We start from the raw sequence: 19,986 nt of genomic DNA, 5'->3' as shown, positions 1-19,986 counted from the left end.
CCCACTGGGTGGCTGATGCCCAGACCCTGCACAGGAAACCTCATGGCTCAGTGTGGCTTTTCCTCTGCTGAGGCAGGAAGGTAGTTGAAATCACAGCTGCTGGAGCAGCCTGCCAGGTTTCAGCTCTTTGCTCCACTGCTTACAACTGTGGTCCCCTGGTCTAGTATTTAATATCCTCGTGTAGCATTTTCTCACCTATAAAATGGGGGTGATAAGAGTATCCACCTAATGTGGTGGTAGTGAGGATTAACGTAAACCACACATGTAACATGCTTAGAATAGTGTCTGGAATAAAATAAATAGTCAACATACATCTGCTACTGTGACTATTTGCTCCATTTTTCTGCAATCCCTAATCTAGTTCCCTCAGCAGGTCAAATGGCTTGCAAGGTTTCCCATTTGCAGTGATAAAGTTCTTTGTTGCTGTTATGCATGACCTTACAGTTAATTCAAGCTGCTCATGGCTCAGTCATGCCCCTGACTTCACTGTTGGGATTTGAGTATTCCCTTGGACATCCTGGGCAATAGTTAGGATGATTATACACAACCTTTCACAGTTTATAAAGTGGTTTCATAGCTTTATTCCCTCAGCACCAGGGCTGTCACTTATGGTTGTAGAAGTTGTGTACTGCTCAACTCCGGTGGGCACCATTCACATTGTAATCTATGTGAATGGAGCCCCCTAGAGCTCTGCACTGCTTTCCACCACCACATAGTGGTGAACCAGCTCATGGCTACCCTGTGAGGTTAGTGGTATTATTCTCATTTTAGAAATAAGGAAATCGGGGCTTAGATTATTTTTTCTTAGATCTAAAATGCAAAGAAAGAGGTTTTACAATAAGTTTGTGACTGGTTCTCATGGTCTGTATATTTTGTCAGTTGCCAGGAAATTACCCTGGAGAGAACAAACAATCAATTTCAAACTGTTTGCCTTTATTGCATCTTCTTCTCCACCCCCATATTGAGAAATGGAAAATCCAATAACTAATAAAGATCATGGTAAAGTCCTTTCCCTTTGTGGAAAGGATTTAATCATTGGGGTGAACTCCACAAATATTTGTGAAGTGGATGAGGGAGTGACTCAGTGAATGTGGTGCTTCCCCACGCCAAGACTCCTGGGAGCTTCCTGCAGGGGCTTTGGGTGACAAGGCAGCTCTGATCGTGGTGGACCTGTCTGTTGGGAGAAACACGCTGGAGGGCTCAGTGACTCCCAGCACGGGGCTCAGGCCCTGTGTTCTCCAGGCTCCTGAGGAATGAATGCACAAGCTGATGATGACCATTGTCCATGCAGCCTGTCTGCCATCCTAGGTTCCGTCTCTGTTCTCCAGGACCCACTGGGACGTCAACTGAGACTTGAACAATCCACCAAGTATCTGTTTTCCAAGGGAAAGGCTATCACTGTACACAGAGGCTACTTTCAGTACCCATAGCTTTAAATGATTCTCTCCTCCTCTAGCAGTTTTCCTTTGAGTGGGGTCCACCAGGGTCTTGGCAGTAGGAATGTCTCTCATCTTTCCCCGGCATCTGGCCTGCAGCACGACTCCCTCCCCATTCAACCACCATTGTGTCTGCCCTGAAACACAGCTAGGAGCAGTCCGCATTCCTCGACCTTTGCCAAACGCTAATTGCTTGCAAAAACAAAAACAAAAAAAAAGAAAAGAAAGGAAGAAAAAAGTTTCTTAGCAGAACCTCAGAGCTCTTCATAATCCATAATCTGACCCCTCCTTTCCAGACTTATCTCCTATAAACTCCCCCTGTGCCAGACTGGAGGCAGCTCTCGGCCTCCCACCTCTGTCCTGCTCCAGCTGTTTGCTCTGCTTGTGGTGCCCAGGCTTCTCTGCCTGCTCTCATCTCCTGGAGTGGCTCTTCCTCTCTTGCTGGGTTTGGTCAGCACCAACTGCTCCTTCCTTTTTATGTGGATTTCATTCCAATTTAGAAAACATGTCTTTTCATTAATATTTCATTCTGCTGCTTATCAGAGACAGTCAACTTCAATGCGTTTTCAAACCAGACTTCCATTAGGTGCTACTAAGAGTCAGGTTCTGTGTTTGAATCTTTCTTCTCTGCTAGACTGCAAGCTTCTTGAGGGCAAGAACCATTATTTATACACCTCTGACTCCTCCACGGGGTCAGGCCAGGCCTGTTATGTGGCTTACCAAATTCAACTGAATTTCTAAACCATCAAAACGTAGTTCTTCCTCTGGTGACAGGAGAGGTTAACTGCGAGCATTTATAAGTTGGCTGTTGCCAGGAGTCACTGAGGCAATCGTTCTCAGTGTTGCTTTTTGGAAATGAGGCTGAGGCAGCTGGATGCTGGAGAGTTCTCTGGCAATTAGGTTGGCAGATAACCAAATCCAGCAATGGTAGGCAGGAGGTCTCATCAGATTTTACCTTGTGTCTCTGGCTTTGTTCCCAGGAGAATGCCTGAGCAGAAGTGACACTGGGAAGCCCACAGATTTGGAATGTAATCACTAATTCAGGACAGAGTGGAGAGGGAAGCCATATATCCTACCAGCTCCTGGGATGGGTTAGTGCTGTAGGTTGGGTGGAATTCATGTGACCCACAGGGCACAGACAGGGAGAAGGCAGATTCCTCCTGCTGTGGAAGGTTTCAGATGGGCCACATGCTCTGCCCTCTCTTGGGTGATGATTCTATGCAGCAATGTGTCTCTCTGACAATTGCTTTGCAGCCTTTCCCTTGAAAAGGACTGGATAAGGACTGACTTAGCCTCAGATCCTCTATCTTTCCTGCTCCTGGCCCTCCCTCCTCCCTTCAGTTGTCAGGCTCCTCATTCTCTCCCTGTATTCCAGGCAAATGCTCTAGAAAAAAGAAAAAAGCCCTCCCAGGGGGGTTTGCATTTTGACTGGGAGTACAGTGTTAAACTAAACAAATATCATGTCAATGGTTGAATTCTAGGCATCAGCCATCAGAAGGAAAACCCAGCATTTCTGGTGCCTCAGAAATCACGCCAGGGACCGGCCTCTTCTTTCATCCAAACGTATGTGAGTGTCTACTACAGTCCTTGTTGGAAAGTTTCAGTAAATTTTTTTTTTAATTTTATCTTTCTTTTAAAGATTGGCACCTGAGCTGACAACTGTTGCCAATCTTCTTTTCTTTTTCTTTTCTGCTTTTTCTCCCCAAATCCCCCCAATACATAGTTGTATATTTTAGTTGCGGGTCCTTCTAGTTGTGGCACTTGGGATGCTGCCTCAGCATGGCCTGATGAGTGGTGTCATGTCCACGCCCAGGATCCGAATCAGCGAAGCCCTGGGCCACCGCAGCGGAGCGCGTGTACTTAACCACTCGGCCACGGGGCCAGCCCCCTCAGTAAATGTTTTTTGAACTCAACTCTTAAGTTTTATGAAAATAAACCTGATCAGTGAGCTTTTATGGAACATCTACTATCATTGTAGTATTATCGAGGATAAGGAAGCAACAAGGAAAAAAATGCTCTCTGGTTCAACATCTAGACCCACTGACGAGCCAAGACAGGCAGAGAGGAAACACTAATGGTAATAATAATAATAATAATAATAGTCATAGTAATAGTAACTTCCATTCTTTGAACAACTACTGTGTGCCAGGGACTTAACATGCTTTTTCACATTTATTTCTCATATTTATTTCTCACAACAGTGCTGTGAGGGTATTATGATGCTCATTTTACAAATAAAGGAAATGAAACTCAGAAATTTTTTAGTAACTTGGGGAAAGACGGCAAATAGTAAATGATGGAGCCAAGATTTTAAGTACAATGTGTTTGATAAAGCCAGTATTCCTTCTATGACACCCTGATGCTGTATTGAGCATGGCAAGGTTAAGAGGGAGGGAGGAAGAGATGCAGATTCTATACATGTGTGTTTAGGGATTTGGAGGAAAAGAGCTTGCTGCCGAGTAGGGTTGGCGCAAGGAGACATTGTGGAGGGGTTGGCTTTATACAGGGAGCAGGTTTTTTTCTGAATATTTATTTGTAGTTTTATCTTTAGAATATATACTTTCATTGATGGATAGTCAGGGAACTGCTTTCAAAAGTCACTTGAAATAGTATATTAGAGGCTCTTTTGGAAGAGCTTTGAGATTGGAGAAAATACAGAGTTTGGCACATTGCTGGGTGTCAGTTAATGATGACTAGATGGACGGACAGAGAAATACGTCAAAAGCAAATGGGACATCTAGACCACCTACATTATGTCTATGGGTTGAACTTGCTGTTAGCATCAGTTTTAAATATTATAAAGCTTTTTAAATTCAAATCTTTCAAGATCTTGCTCATAGTAATTAGTTATTCCACTTATGCTGTTCTGGTCCAGGTCGCAGCCCGGCTCGTGGCTTCCTGAAATGAGAACGGCCTTCTGAGTGGATTCAACCCCAGATGTTGCTTCACTCCTGAGATCCTGGGCAGTCGCCTCATCCCCAGACTTGGGGAGAATTTGGCTGACCATGGAAGTTCATTATTCATTCATTTAACAAACCTATAAGGAGTCCCCTAAGTGCCTAGCACTGTTCTGAACTCTGGAGATCAGGGGAAAATGAAGACTCTGCTCCGAGGGAGTTCACATTCCAGTGGGCTGAGTTGGATAATGAAGAAGGAGCTCCACTAATCTGTGTGTTGATTTAAGATAGAGGTAAGCACCACGAAACAGTCAAAGGTGAGGCAATGTCAGGGAATACTTTAAATGGGGGTGTCAATGAAGGCCTCTTTGAGGAGCTGACATTTGAGCTAAGATCTGAAAGATAGGAAAGAGATAGAAATCAAAGGAGAAAGTGAACTCCTGGCAGAAAGCAAGGCAGGTGCAAGGTCTCTGGGGTGGGAAGGAGCCTGGTGGGTTTGAGGAACTGAAAAGCTAGTGCTGGAGCACAGGTCTGAGGGGCAGGCAGGCACTGGATCAGGTTGAGCCTCGTCAGCCAGGGGAAAGAGTATCTGCATGTTATTCTGATTGCAATGCGAAAGCACTAGAAGGTCTGAGCAAAGGAATGACATAATCCAAGTTTATGTTTAAAGATCACTCTCGCCTGCCAAATCTCTACTTCAATCTGATTCTGATTTCAGTATCATTTACTGAGCATGCATTTTGTGCCAATCACCATACTAGGCATATATATACATATATACATATTCATACGTATATAATATCTATCTATCTAATCTCCAGTTTCCAACCCGCTACTCCAGGTGCATGTTATTACTTCCATTTTGAAATGGAGAAGCCATAGCACAGAGAGCGACTTGCTCTAAGTCACAGGGCTGTATGGTTTAGCTTAGAGTCAGAGTTTGAACCAGAATTGGCTTAATGTTCTCTACTCTTTCCACTCTGCCATGCTATCTCAACCATGCAATTATGGGGTTTAAGAAGTTTTGATTAATAAAATTATCTCAAGAGTGAAAAAGCCAAGACATTTCTGCACCAGCTTTCATTTATGCAGGCCAGAGCTGCCCTGCCTTTGGCTGTGCTGCTCCTGTGTCCTACAGCCAGGTCCTGCCACCTCTCTGGATGCTGCAGATGGAGGAGCTCACTGGGGAAGCCGCTCTGGGACCCTCAGGTCCCTTGTGGACATGCCTCGTTATACACTTCCTGATACCTACACTATGGGCTTCCCGTCCAGGGTTTCTCTGCTCTAGAAGACGCTGCAGCATCCACTTGGCACCCAAGCTTGAGCAACCTGGATGTTGGAAGAGTTAACATTTCATGGGTAAACTTCTGTGGAGCCAGTGAATACATTTTTTACCCTTCTTCCCCTTGGAGACACTGTTTAGAGCTGCAGTGGCTTCAGGAGGCTGAAGTCAGCTTGAAGAGGCTCTGGTCTGCTTTGGAAGAGACTTTTCAATATTTTTCTCCCCCTCCTTCGCTGCCCCATGCCTCTTCCCTCTCTTCTGCTCCCGGGGATTGTACTCCCCAGTGACATTCTCCCAGAAGCTGTTGCTGCAGGCTCTGTTGTCTAAGACAACCCTCCTCTACAGCTCTCACTTTCTTTCACTAGTTTCCTCTCACTCTGCTCTCACAGCCAGGCCGCTTCTTCTAGGTGGACTAAGAAGCTCTTTATGGCTTGCCAGGCCCAACAAAACCCTTCTGCCTGATGTTCCTCTGAATCCTAAACTCCAGTCTCAGAACTGGCACTTGAGGGTTTATATATTTACCAGGGAAGTTGGAATGTACTGGGGGGCGAAAGGCATGATGCAATAACATCTGTGAACCCAACAGCAGAACTTTTTAAAGCACTAAATACAAGGCACCATTTTTAGCCTTGCGGAGAAGGAAGAAACTAACATTGATTGAGCATCTGTTATGTTCAATAATTCCCTCATACATTTATTCATCTTGTGTTTTTCTGCTGCCTCCCACATGCTGGTTGCTGTCTTAGATAAATCCTGGGGATCCCAGCTGAATGAGAAAGCCCTTGCCTTAAAAGGGCCTTTGGTCTAATAAGTATCAGGCTGTGCGCTGGGCAGTCTTATTGAAGCTTCACAGCCATGCTTTCTAATTTAAGTGCTTTCATATCTATAATTTCACTGTATCCTGGCAATCAACTTTGGGTGGATGATTGTGTCCATTCTACTGGTGAGAAAACTAAGGCTCAGGAGGTTAAATGATTTCCCAGAGTTAGTTATGAACTTAGGTCTCCCGGACCTAACTCCATAGCTCTTCCTCGCCCACATAGCTGATCCTTGACCGTACAGAATTGTGAGGGTGGCCTCCCCACTTCAGATTTTGCCCTCTAGTTGCACATATGTCACTCTGTGTAGCCCTGAACTTGCCCATGGGGAGTTTAGTGTGTTCAGCTGGTGTTCCACGGGGTCCTCACTTGTCCTGGTCACATGATCCAGGTAAATGGACAATGTCCTCTAATGTCAGAAATGCAAACCCAAGCATTCAAAAATGTCTACACTTGAGAAAATGCCTTTGTAAAGTCGAAACTGAGTATTGGATACCCAGTCTCAAAACTGAGGAAGACATTAACATATGATTTCCTCTGGCACGTGGTGTGGGAATTAGAGTGCTTTAGTAAACATTGCAGAAGGCCGTGTGGGTCATCTCAATCCAAAGCAGGGCAGAAGCTTCTGAGCTCTCCCCCTAAGCCGAGTGAGCAACTTTGCCCTTTCACTCACTTAATGACTTTGCCTCATCTGGAAAAATTATTCCCAAGATAAAAAATAATATTTAAGCAAATTTTTCACAAACTGACCAAATAAGATTTTTAAAAATTTGTAAAATTGAAACTTAACTTCGCTATACAAAAGCCAAAGCATTAACCAGATACATACAGAGCTCTGTGGTATTAGAATATTAGTACCAAGTAAAAAATAAGACATTGAATAACTTCAGCAAAGTTTACTCAGAGAGAAAATTCATTTATTTATCAAAAGCAAGTTAATTCACCATACCAGGGAGCTGTTGTTCTTTCCCATTTACAAAATTAAGCCTCCCTTATTAAGCCAGAATACTCTTCCAGGACAATAATGAAGAATAATGCAGCTTTTTATTGCCTCTGGGGTATGTCTGAGCACAGATGGCCTTGAAAATAAAACAGTATTTTGGAGTGAATTCAGTCTGCTTTCTTTTTTTTTCTAACCCGACTCCGGTGAGTGGAAGCAATACCATGTTCTTCAGCTCCCGAGAAACCCCTCGAGATAAATGGGACAGACAAACCCTCATGCACACATCCTTTACATTTATACTGACAGCCTATAAATATGTGTTTATGCAAAGCGCTCAACTAGTTATGTATTGTGACAACCTCTAGAAATAAATTCTGGACTGCGTGGATTTGAACTTCCCTGCTCCTGAATCCTTCTGAGATATGGCCCTTGGCTCAGCTGATATTCAAAGGTCTGTGCAGCCTGAATGTCAGAAATTTTGCATCTTCTGTGGCCTAAGGGAGTGTAGCACCTACACAGTTCACTGTCCTCCAACTTGCAGCTACTTCTTCAGAGACTGGTTCAGAGTGGTTCTGAAGACTGTCCTTAGAAAGCATCGTCCTTTTCAGCTGACTCTTATTGACCTCCAGGCCCTTTCACTCTGGAGGCTCCCAGAGTATTATGTGGCAAAGGTGGCACTAAATTCCCTCATTTATATTCTGGGCCAAGTGGTGAAAGATTTTGTGCACGTCACTTCCAGTTTCTGAAATCTTCAATGGCATCTTATGTTCCAAAGATTAAAATCCAAGTCCTCTAACCAGGCAGCCAAATCTCCATCCACCTGGAGTCATCCATTCATCAGATATTTATCAAGGGCTTACTAACTAAGCATTGTGCTATGGGTCATCAGCATCCCTGGCCTCATAGACCTGACATCTATGGGAGACAAACAATCACACAGCTAACTATTTAGTTACAGCAATACTAAGTGTGCTGATGGAGAAGTGCAGGGTGCTGTGGGAGCTTCTAACTGAGGCTCCAGACCTGGCCTGGGGAGCCTGAAGAACCAGGAAACAGTTGGGGCTGGACACCCAGAACAAGGGGTTTATGGCCCAATGAGGCTGGAGGGACAGGCAATCTTGGGCCATTCTTGGTCTTGAAGAAAATTCTATGTGAAGACTTTGGAACTTTATCAAAGGAGAAACTGGAAGCCACTATGGGATTTCAAGCAGGAAGATATGACTAATTTTGTATTTATTCATTTATCTTTTGCTTATGTTATCTTATTTATTTATTATGGAGGTCACATTGGTTTATAACATTATATACATTTCAGGTGTACATCATTATATTTCAACTTCTGTATAGACTACATTGTGTTCATCACCAAAAGTCTAGTTTCCAACTGTCACCATACAGATGTCTCCCTTTAGCCCTTTTGTCCTTCCTACACCTCCCTTCCCTGCTGGTAACCACCAATCTGTTCTCTATATCTATGTGTTTGTTTGTTATTATTATTTTTTTATCTTCCACATATGAGTGAAATCATGCTGTATTTGTCTTTCTCCATCTGACTTATCTCACTTAACATAATACTCTCAAGGTCCATCCACGTTGTCACAAATGGCAAGATTTCATCTTTTTTATTACTGAGTAGTATTCCATTTTATATATATACCACAACTTCTTTATCCATTCATTTGTCGATGGACACTTAGGTTGTTTCCAAGTCTTGGCTATTATAAATAATGTTGCATTGAACATAGGGGTGCCTATGTCTTTTCAAATTGGTGTTTCCATGTCCTTTGAATAAATACACAGAAGTGGAATAGCTATATCATATGGTAGTTCTGTTTGTGGAGAAAAGGGAGCCCTCATACACTGCTCTTTGGAATGTAAATTGGTATAGCCACTATGGAAAACAGTATGGAGAGTCCTCAAAAAATAATTTTGCATTTAAACAAATTGCTCTGGTTGCCATTTAGAAGTGGTTTGGAGATGGAACCTCAGAGGCCCAGAAATCAGTCAAGAATCTATTGCAGTGGCCTAGAGGGGAATGGAGGGGATTGCGGATAAAGGTGATAATGTTGGTGAAAGTGAGAAGTGAATGAAGCTGTATAGGGTACCTGAGCCTTTATCTCTTTAATCTAACACCAGGCTACAACCTTCCCCTCACTTGCTAAGATTTTGTAATTTGCCTTCATGAGCCTTTATTAAGAAAAAGGACTGAAAAAGAAGCATGACTTCCTCTTTGTCATAGGAACCACCCCAATTTCAGACATAAAATTTGGTTTCATTGCTTAAAGCCATTGGCCCTTAGTCTCTCTCTGAGTGAGGGAGGTGGATGGTCTAATGGTCTGAATTGTGTCCCCCCAAATTCTTATGTTGAAGCCCTATCCCTCCGTGTGGTTATATTTGGAGACGGGGTTAATGAGGTAACAAGGCTGAGTGAGGTCACAAGGGTGGCACCCTAATCCAACAGTGCTGGTGTCCTTTTAAGAAGAGGATGAGACATAGAACTCTCACTCTCTGCACGTGCACAGAGGCCGTGTGAGGACACAGCAAGAAAGCAGCCTACAAGTCGGGAAGAGAAGCTTCATCAAAAACTGAATTTTCTGGCACCTTAGTCTTGAACTTCTAGCCTCCAGAACTACAATAAAGTAAATTTCTGTCATTTAAGCCACCTAGTCTTCGGTATCCTCTTATGGCAGCCTGAGCTAACTAAGACAGCTGGGTAGAGGAGAATGGATCTGTGGCTAACCATATTTGATATTTTCACTGCTTTTTAGCTTTCCAAATCACCCTTATGGAAACAGATCCAATCTATTTTAAGAAAAATATCTATATAAGAACGTGCCAGTCATTTGGACCCTTCTCGTTCAGAATGTTGGCCAATTCACACAGGCTAGGCTAATGTGGCACTTGAAAAAAGGACTTGATGGTTTTTGAAAAGGGAGAGATTTTAAGCGAATTAATACTGTATACAGGATTATATGGGCCAAGGAGACACTGGACAAACACCCCTAGCTTCGCTTTTTACTGGTTGTATGCCCATGAATGTATAGTTAACATGGTAAGCCTCAATTTTCTCATCTATATAAGGTGTTGACTGATAGTATTGACCTCACAAGGATCTGTAAGGATTAACTTAGATGATGAAAGCAACAAAATTTGCAGTTTCTGGTGTGTCATAAGCACCTAAAAGATGATGGCTGCTATCATTTGGAAATAGTTACACTTGTCAAAGCAACCAAAAGAGAAAATGCAAATTGTTTTCTATTTCTTAAATGTGGTATGTAAAAGACCCAAGAAGCTGAAGACCAAATATGTAAGTCCTGATTAGTTTAACTAACTTACTCGTATGGAGAACTGGGAAGTCATGACAAGCTACTAAGAATTCTAGAATTTGGGTTTCAGGGCAGCCAGTCCTTCCCCAGCCCACACACATCAATAAAGCTTGCCAGTGTGGCTCTTAGTCTTCCAACACAAGGATTTCTTTTGTACTTAAGATCCTTGCTATTCTTTCCCCTGTTCTAGGGCAGCTACCTATGAGGCTGGAAGGAAACAATGCAGAATTTGGAGCCAGAGGTCCTGGAATACAGTCTGATTCTGACACTCACTGGTTTATGACCATGGGCAAAAATGTTCTCTTCCACCCGTCGTGCTTCAAATTTTTTATTTGTAGTCAAAAACGTGAGTGGAGTGGTTATGTCTGTTCTGCCTATTCAGGTTGTTTGGAGAAAGAACTACATAGACTCTCAAGTAATATGCAGATATAATGAGCTATTATTGATGTTTTTGTAATTTTGGTTTTCTATTATAATTTTGCATCCCCTTCTCCCTTAGCTTGGAAGACAAATTAGGTGATTTTTGCTCCATAAATTATTTATTGCTTTTTACTAGTGGACTGCTTTGATCGTCGACATCAATGCTATGATATGCAAGTGTTCTGGAATAAATAGAGCTGTGGTGAAATTAAACAACAACAGTTGGCCCTCTGAAGGCTAGGTCATGGCAGCTGGGTAAAATAAGAGACAAACTGATAACCTGTGGTATGAGTGATTCTAACCCAAACCTTGCTCAGGGCACTGAGGATCCATGTTCTTGACTTGTCCCTTTGAGGTAAGTAGAACTTATCCTGAAAAAAACATAGGCTGTTGGGTCTGAAAAGTCTAGATTTAAATCCTAGATCGAGAATACACTTGATTTGGGACATTAGATAATTTATTTAGCCTATAGATTCTTCAATTATTTCACCTAAAAAATGGAAGCGAGTAATATTACTTCCTAATTATTGACCTTGTTTCAGGTGTGTCAGTACACCAAGCTCATTGTTACCCCAGGGCCTTTGCTTGTACTTTTCTGTTTGTCCAGATAACCTGTCTCCCTGTTCTTTTCATGGCTGTTTTTGTTTCATCCTCCAGCATACCTTAAAATGTCAGTTAATCAGAGAAGACTTATCTTTTTTTTCTTCTTTTTTGATGAGGAAGGTTAGTCTTGAGTTAACATCTGTGACAGTCTTTCTCTATTTTACATGTGGGATGCTGCCTCAGCCTGTCTTGATGAGTGGTATGTAGGTTCATGTCCGGGATCCGAAGTGGTGAACCCCAGGCTGCCAAAGCGGAGCATGTGAACTTAACCACTATGCCACCAGGCCGGCCTCCAGAAAAGGCTTATCTTAATGTCCTTACCAATTCAGTTCCCACACCCCAAACCCAAGTATTCTCTATGATTTCACTGTTTCTTTCTGGTTTTTTCTTCTGTAAACTCTATAATTTTGTTTTGTTCATCACTGTATGTTCATCATGTATACCAAGCTTACCACATACTAGGCCATTCATAATACTTATTAAATGATGACTAAATGGATGAGTAAATAAATAAAAGAATTGCCATAAGGATTAAATACAACAAAAAATTAAAATATCTTTAAAAAGTGCTTGACATATAGTAAACACTCAGGAGTGTTATTTTCTTTCCTTTACTTTAGTTCAATAAACATTCTATGGGCACCAAAACTGTACAGACAGTGTGCAAGGTGTTAGATTTCCATGATGACAATGGGAAGCCAGGACAATTAGTTGACATGATTTCCCCAAGAACAGCTAAAATGATGACGAAGAAAGAGGAGGCAAATTATTTTAATCAATTCAATAGTTGTCCTTTGCCTTGGTCATTTGAATGAGATAAAATTAATTATTATTATTTTTGAGAAAGATCAAACATAACTTTTGAGATTCTCTGTTCAGATATATATTTCATTCTTGACAAAACATTATTTCCTATTTCTATGAAAATAAAACTAAAAAAGTTTCTTCAACATTTCCTAAAGCTTAAAAATACATTGAGACAAGTATTAACTTTCCCCTCCAAATGTGTGACTGATTCTATTCCACTTGGGATTGTCAGTCCTACAGAATCTTTCAGTGACTCTGAAGGAAATGTTTTCACTAATTTCATATATATTCCTATTGACTTTTGAAAAGAACAGCACTGTCAGAGCAACTCAAAATTCAATTTTGTACAACCTATAAGGGTATTGTACTTTAATTCAGAGAAGGAACGAAAATTACTCTTTCAAACATTTATTGAGCACCTGCTACATGCAACACCCTGTGCTTCTTCTCCATGACTTTTTACTCATTGATCTTGATCAGCCCTCTGGAGTCATGAGAATAAGTCAGTTCCATTTCTGTTCATGACAGCCCTTCAATCATTGTGAGACTGCTGTCACAGCACCCCCGAGCGTCATCTCCAGATTAAACCTTCAAGCATCCCTCACAGGTCTCAGATGCTGACCCCCTGATTATTCTGACCACTGTCCTTAGAACATGCTCCACTGTGCCTGTGTCAAGGCCCCTCTGGAAGAGAACAGGATACACAGATGTGTATGATCCAGACAGATCCAGAAAACCATAGCTACCCTTGAGCTGAGCATTGCATTTCTTCACTCACTGCCTAATGGCTCAACAATTTTAGGTTTCTTCAGCCTCAGAATTCTGTTGGCTCATGTTGTGCTTGTGGTTGGTCGATATTTGAAATATATCATAATTTAAAATAAAAATAACTTTAAAAATCCCCTGTCAATCTAAGTTATCCCTTCTTGGACTTACGCAATTCATTTTTTAATCCTAAATGGATTATACTTATCTATATTGCTCTCAAGTTTTAAATACCACAACCCTCCCATGAATCATTTTACAGAGTAGCCACCACAAGTAATGATCACGGCTGAGGTATTGAACCAGGATGGCCCCTGGTGCACCTATTAAACTTTTCACTCCCTGGCCTCATCTACTTGGCTAGCTGACAACTGCCTTGGAAACCTCCTCAGACTCTCTTCTCCACTTACTTCCTTTTCTATCACAGTAATAGACTCTTCACTCTTCACAACCATTCTTTTCTGGGGGGAGTACCTATGTCTACAAGTAAGAAATAACTCTCGTAACCAGCTTCAACCCGAAAAACTACTACTGCCCTAAGAAGCCCCTTTGTTCCCTCTTCATAGGAAGTGCATTTTGGATTCTGGAATGTGGTAGGTGCTCAATATATGCTAATTAAAGACTGGATTTATTGTGATGACTCTATCAGAAAAAGGAAGTGAAAAACAAAAAGATAAGCGAGGCTAAAACCCTTTAAGTACTCAAAACTTCAGAGAATGAGACAATTTCTAGTTGAAGAGAACTTGAGGAAAGAGGCCTTGGAGGAAAGATGTGCTGCTTAGAGTTAAGTAAGGATCACAAATGACAAACTTGATTTCAAATGCAAAACCACTAGAATAAGCTGTGCAAGAAAGGATCACATTAAGAATTTTAGAAAGAGAAGCACCTGTTTTGATGTGGTCAGACTGCTTGATGTAATACATCAAGCCCAGTGGGGTGAGTGTAATGTTTGTGATAGTATCACTTTTGGTTGGAAGGTCCTGGGTGGAGTTCAGCTTCTCCTTACTCTAGACCCAAACTTTCAGACATGCGTAAGGTGAATAAGTGCAATAAGCCCTGCCATTAGATGACTCTGTCCATCTTAAGTTCTCCAGAAGAAGTGGCACCACATACTTGCTGTCTGGACAGAATGTTGTATCCCTTAAAATTCATATGTTAAAATCCTAACCACCAATGTGATGGTATTAGGAACTGAAGTTTTTGGGAGATAATGAGGTCAAGAGCGTGGAGCCCTCATGAATGGGATGTGTGCCCTTAAAAACCCTAGAGAGCTCTCTCTGCTCTCTGCCATGTGAGGATACAGGGAGAAGATGGCCGTCTGCAAGCCAGGAAGAAGGTTCTCACCAGAACCCAACCATGCTGGCACACTGATCTTGGACTCTAGCCTCCAGTGCTGTGAGAAATAAATTTCTGTTGTTTATAAGCCACCCAGTCTATGGTATAATTTCTTATAACAGCCAGAGTGGACTAAGACAGTTGTGTTGAATTTAAAGCTTGTCATCAGGCACACTGGATTTGAGCAGCCCAGCCCACTGCATTCAGCCTTGTAGCTCCTGAGGAATATTGAGGGTTCTTGTCCCCGAGGCTGCCATACTCTCACTTCTATTGTTTTAACTTAGAGGAATATACCAGCCAAACCTAGAATTAGAAAAGGATGATGCTTCTAGCTCCTTCTCTCCTTTCTTTTTCCATGAGAATTGGCTAAGTGCTCACAAGAACCCAGAAACTTTATTTGGCCCTGGGACAATCAGGATGAATTAAATAGGATCTCAGAATAATTTTAAGACATAGCACATATAGTTGCAAAAGTATATACCAGGTAACAAATTGAGAGCATCCATCTGGTCAAAGATGGTGGGAGAGGCACAGTTGGAAGTAGGGACCATGTGAGCAGAGAGTTTTAAATTGTAAGCATGAACTTGATCAAGGGACATAGGCAGCCATGTAACTGTGCTTCAAATGCTGTCCCCCACATTACTTCCGGAATGTTGTTACTGAGTGTGCTATTTCTCAAAGACATCTCACTCCTGGGCACTGGAACAAATAGATGGTTCTCAAATGTAATGTGCCTCAAAGAATTATTTCATATCTTGTCAGCAACAAAAAGGTAATAATTCTGTGCTTTAAAGAATGAGTTGAAGATGATATAGTGACAGAAAGATTTTAAAAAACTCCACCCAAACGGATAAAATCTCCACAAAAAAAGAGTATATTTAGACACTAAAATCATTTAGGAGCAAGTTGTCGAATATTAAATGATGCTGAGAGAACGACACATTTACCATATTCTTTGAAATTTGAAAATATGGTTTCATATGCTTTATGGAGCTTAAACTATTTGAATAAAAATGAAATATCTCTAGGCTAGAAATCATCTAGCTATGGTCTGCTTTTATTTCCTTAGGGCTACAACTCAGATGGAAATAGAGGAAACTCAGAAGGTGTATATTTTTGGTCTATGTTTCCTGCTGGGTCAGATGCTGAGAGGAAAACTAAGACAAGAGAACGTGGATCAGTTTTGTTTGAGGAAAAAACAGTAAAACTTGAAGTGTGTGACAAGACATTTTCTCTTGGAGATTAGCAGTTACGTTCTTTGTGTTATTGCACGCTCTCTCTCTTTCTCTCTTGGTTTTTTCCTAAACTGAGCAAGTAACTTCCTGAAGCACAAGATTTAAATTACACAGCTTTTTAAAAGCAAAACTGACTTAGCTTTAGTCTGTTTGGTATAGCTTAAAAATGCTACTCTGCTACAACTTTAATGATGACATTGCTGAAAAAATTTTTGCAAGACGACAAGATTACATCTACATAGTTGGGCAAGAATCTAGATTTCATTGTTTTCCACAATTTTTATGCCCCAAAGACTTAAAGTCATTTCCATTTGGAGAAATAAATTGAGAAGTACTTAAAATTTTTTCTCGGGATTTCATGAATTCTTGATGTCTTATCAACTTTCAATTTACTTACAGAATTTACCACTGACTCACTTTGGAAAGGCCTTGCAGCCGACTGCAGATTCGGCAACAGTGTAAGGAAGACTCCCAGGACTGGGTCCTGTATGTCCCAGCATGTGCCAGGGCTCTGTCCTAACCACTCTTATAAATTAGATCCACACCTGAGGGGGATTAGGAGTAGGATGGACTTGAGAAGAAGGTTCTAGAAACCCAGGTTCGAATCCAAGTTCTGCATCAAGCACACTCGGGTACCCCTCCTGTCTTTAATCATTAGTCTCCTTAACAGTTCTCATTGCCTTCTTTTCATCACCCTCATTCCTTCCTTGACATTTTATAGTCTGATTGCCTCTCTCTCCTCTCTATTACTCAAAAGTATTAGTCAAAATATTACTCCTCTCTATCACTCCAAAGTTTACTGAAAAGCTGACTATGCTTTTCTTCCTTAAACCCAATAGTCTTTACTCTGTCCTCAGACTCCATGTCCCTTTGCAGTGTTGTCTGTTGTTTGGCAAAATCTCCTTCCTTTCCTCAACTTTCTCATCCCAAGTCATCTAGGAAAAGGTGCCACCTTCAAACTCTTCCTACTTGTCATTTTTCCTTTCTTCCTCTTCCCATCCCCAAAGGTAGGCAATTACTGGAATTTTTTTCTCAGCTCCTTTTCTTCTCTCTGGCTTCTTCCTCTTCTTTACTTTCACAATTACAATTATTATATACTGATTGTGAATTAGTATAAAGTATATCTCTCCAGTCTCAACCCTCTTTTGAGTATTGTATGTCTCCCCATGAATGTCCCACTGACATCTCCACACAACAGGTCCCAAACTGAATTATCACTCTCCTTTCCAAACTAACACTTCCTCCAGACCTACCAGTTTTTATCAATGGCACCATCATGAAACTATACAAGCATTTCACATTCTTCCTGTCTCTTCCTTCAAGAGTTATCACTGTGTCTTTCTTTACTTTTGTAATTTGTTTCAGACTGTAATCCCCTATGTTCTATCTTATTTAATTAATTCATTTTTTTCAGGAAAGCAAATATAATTTTTGAATCATACAAATCACATAGCCGCTTTCAAATTACTTGGAGAGCAAACATTGCATTTCAAATATTTTGACTTACATGGCCCTTCTACAACAATTTATTTACTTTTTGCACATGATCTGTGGAGTTGTAATTACTTTGTGTGTTATGATACATTTTACACAGGAAAATGAGACAATGCAGTAATAAAATGCTATTAAAATACTGTACTTTGCTTATGGTAATTGCTGAAATTTAAGTTAATATAGATATAACTTGGAAATATTTTGCATTCTTTGCACACATATAATACATAAACGAGTACATAATATTACGTGTATTTATTTTATCCACGTATACTACAATTTGCAAATACATAGAATATTTAAAACCCTTCTTCTATACATAACTGAAGGTTAGGCTTTTAAAGATATTTTTGAATGGTATTTAAAGATTGAAGAATATATAAAGGTGCTTGATATTTTCATAACCTGTATTCTCAACCAAAAGTTAAAATATCACTATGCCTTATTAATGTTTTAAATAATTTTTTTGTTTTTATTTATTATTAGTATTTATTTTCACATAATTTCAGGATTACAGAAAGTTCAAAGAATAATACAAAAAATTCCTGGATAATCACCTTCATCCAGATTCTCCAAACATTAACATTTGACTACATTTGTGTCCTTTATCTCTCTCTTTCTCCCCAGCAGTGCACACCCTAATTTTTCTGAAACGTTTGAGTAAGTTGCAGACACGATGCCCTTTCATGCCTAAATACTTCAGTGTGAGTTTCCTAAAAAACAAATAATTCTCTTATACAACCGCAGTGTAATTATCAAAATCATCTCCTTTAATTTTCTTTAAACCAAAGTAATATGTACACATGTTGAAAATATCATAGCATAGAAGTGCTTAGAATAAAAAGGAACAACACCCCTCTCCACTTCCAGTTCTGCTTCCTTGATCTAGGAAATATTAATTATTCTATTTTCATCCTTCAGGTAATTTTGTCTCTAATTCTAAATAATACATTCTTACCACTATTTCTTGCTGAGTCATTCATCTAACAAATATCTGTTGAGTTATTTCTATGTGGTTGGCACTATATTTTTAAAAGTTTATTTAAGATGTATCTACTCATTCCTTGCTAAGAAAGATGTGGATAATCGGTGAATGTGTATTTTCTTCTTCCTTCCCTGGCCAACTTCTGATAATTATTGTTTGGGTTATTTCCCTGATTATCTTTGTATCTTTCTATAATATACCTAAATGAAAACCGAAATAAATAATATATTAATATTTTTACCTAAATATTCTTCAATGCAGAACCCAACAATGTGCTGGGTTCTATTTTCTTCTCTATGACCTATTTGTAATTTGAAGGAGAATATTTTTACCAATTAGGTCAAATGTGTTCACTTTCATTCCAATCTATTAATTCAGTTTGTTTCATGTTTGAACAACAATTTTTTCAGTTTTCCTTTTCAAATAGTTTCTTATTGCATTTTTTCCTTTGTTAAGAAACATACTTTCTTCACCATTTAATTAAAATAATCTGTGTCTTTAATCATTCCACCTGTTGCTTAAAACATATCCATTCTTGAGAACAGATTTGTGGGAGTCCGCTGACTTTGCTGTTTTATTTTGAACTGATTAGTTTCTAGTCTTATTGCGGAATGATCATTCTGGAACTTTTTTCACTGAGACATAGTTTAGTGACACATTTCAAGTGTACAACATCTACCTTTTTTTTTTGACTTTCGTTCTATTATATTAGAAGATGGCCTCAGAGAACTTCCTCAGAAAGGATATACTGAAATTAAGCTTACTGGTATTTTGATATTTGCATGTCTGAATGACCTTCCTTTGCCCTTGTGCTTGACTGGGGTATAGTATCCTAGATTCCAAATCATTCCCCTGAGAACTGTGAAGGCATTGCTCCGCTGTCTTTCTGCCTTTGGTATTCCTGATAAAACATGCAGCGACAGGCATTCTCATTTGTATGTGGTTTATTTTTTCTGGAAGCATTTAAGAGCTTCTGATTATCATTGGTGCTTTGAAATTTAGCAAAGATGTTTTAGTTGTAGATCTTTCATGTGTCTCTCTTTTTCCCTCTTTTACTGTAGCATTAATTTTCTCCAGTCTATTTTCTGTGTTCTTTCTTTTTCACCTTTACTAGTCAGATGCTGGACCTCTATGGTGGTTTGTGCCATGTCAGTTTGGTTAGGCTGGAATTTCTGAATCCCTTTTCCTGTAGGTTCTGGATTAGATAGGCTGAAACAGGACTTTCTCTGAGACTTGGAGGGCCAATGTGAGCAGCAGACATTGCTCTCTGAAGGCTGTCTTGCTTAGATGAGGTGACAAGATGCAGAGGGTCAGTGGGTTCGATCTTGTCCCTGTTCTCTTCTCCAGCTCTTCCTCCTGACCGTTGAAGGTGTTGACAAACAGCAACCCCAAGCCCACCACCAGACAGCCATGTGGCAGCAGACCCACAGAGTTAGGAGCTGCATAGAGGCCCGGTTGCCCATAGACCTCCCTAAGAGCCTCCCTTTGCAGTCCCATTTCGGCAGTTGAGCCACTTAGCTTCTCAGGTTGACTAGTGGGTGACTGCTCTCATCTTCTAGACCCTAGCTGCCCCAGCTCCTCCCTCAACTGTATAAGATTTAATACCTATGACAACTCTCTTGTCCCATAACTATGGTAGC

At 40.5% G+C, this 19,986-nt stretch overlaps 1 protein-coding gene across 4 annotated transcripts in view; it reads left to right on the top strand.

The window, feature by feature from the left end:
• KCNS3 (potassium voltage-gated channel modifier subfamily S member 3) overlaps positions 1–13,419 on the top strand; it is a 190,646-nt gene extending 177,227 nt beyond the window's left edge. For 2 of the 4 annotated variants that reach the window (XR_011526679.1, XR_011526677.1), the window contains 4 exons: positions 2,918–3,003; positions 3,173–3,513; positions 4,312–4,626; positions 10,893–13,419. The gene's annotated coding sequence lies outside the window, so the exon portion shown is untranslated. Of the gene's footprint in view, positions 1–2,917; positions 3,004–3,172; positions 3,514–4,311; positions 5,393–10,892 lie in introns of those variants that run through there. The other 2 variants (XR_011526676.1, XR_011526680.1) reach the window with 2 other exon arrangements.
• Positions 13,420–19,986: the final 6,567 nt, after the last annotated feature.

Source organism: Equus przewalskii, chromosome 14 (assembly GCF_037783145.1).
Source record: "Equus przewalskii isolate Varuska chromosome 14, EquPr2, whole genome shotgun sequence".
Taxonomy (NCBI): domain Eukaryota; kingdom Metazoa; phylum Chordata; class Mammalia; order Perissodactyla; family Equidae; genus Equus; species Equus przewalskii.
Note: the sequence above shows the minus strand (reverse complement) of the source record. Positions and strands in the feature narration are given on the sequence as shown.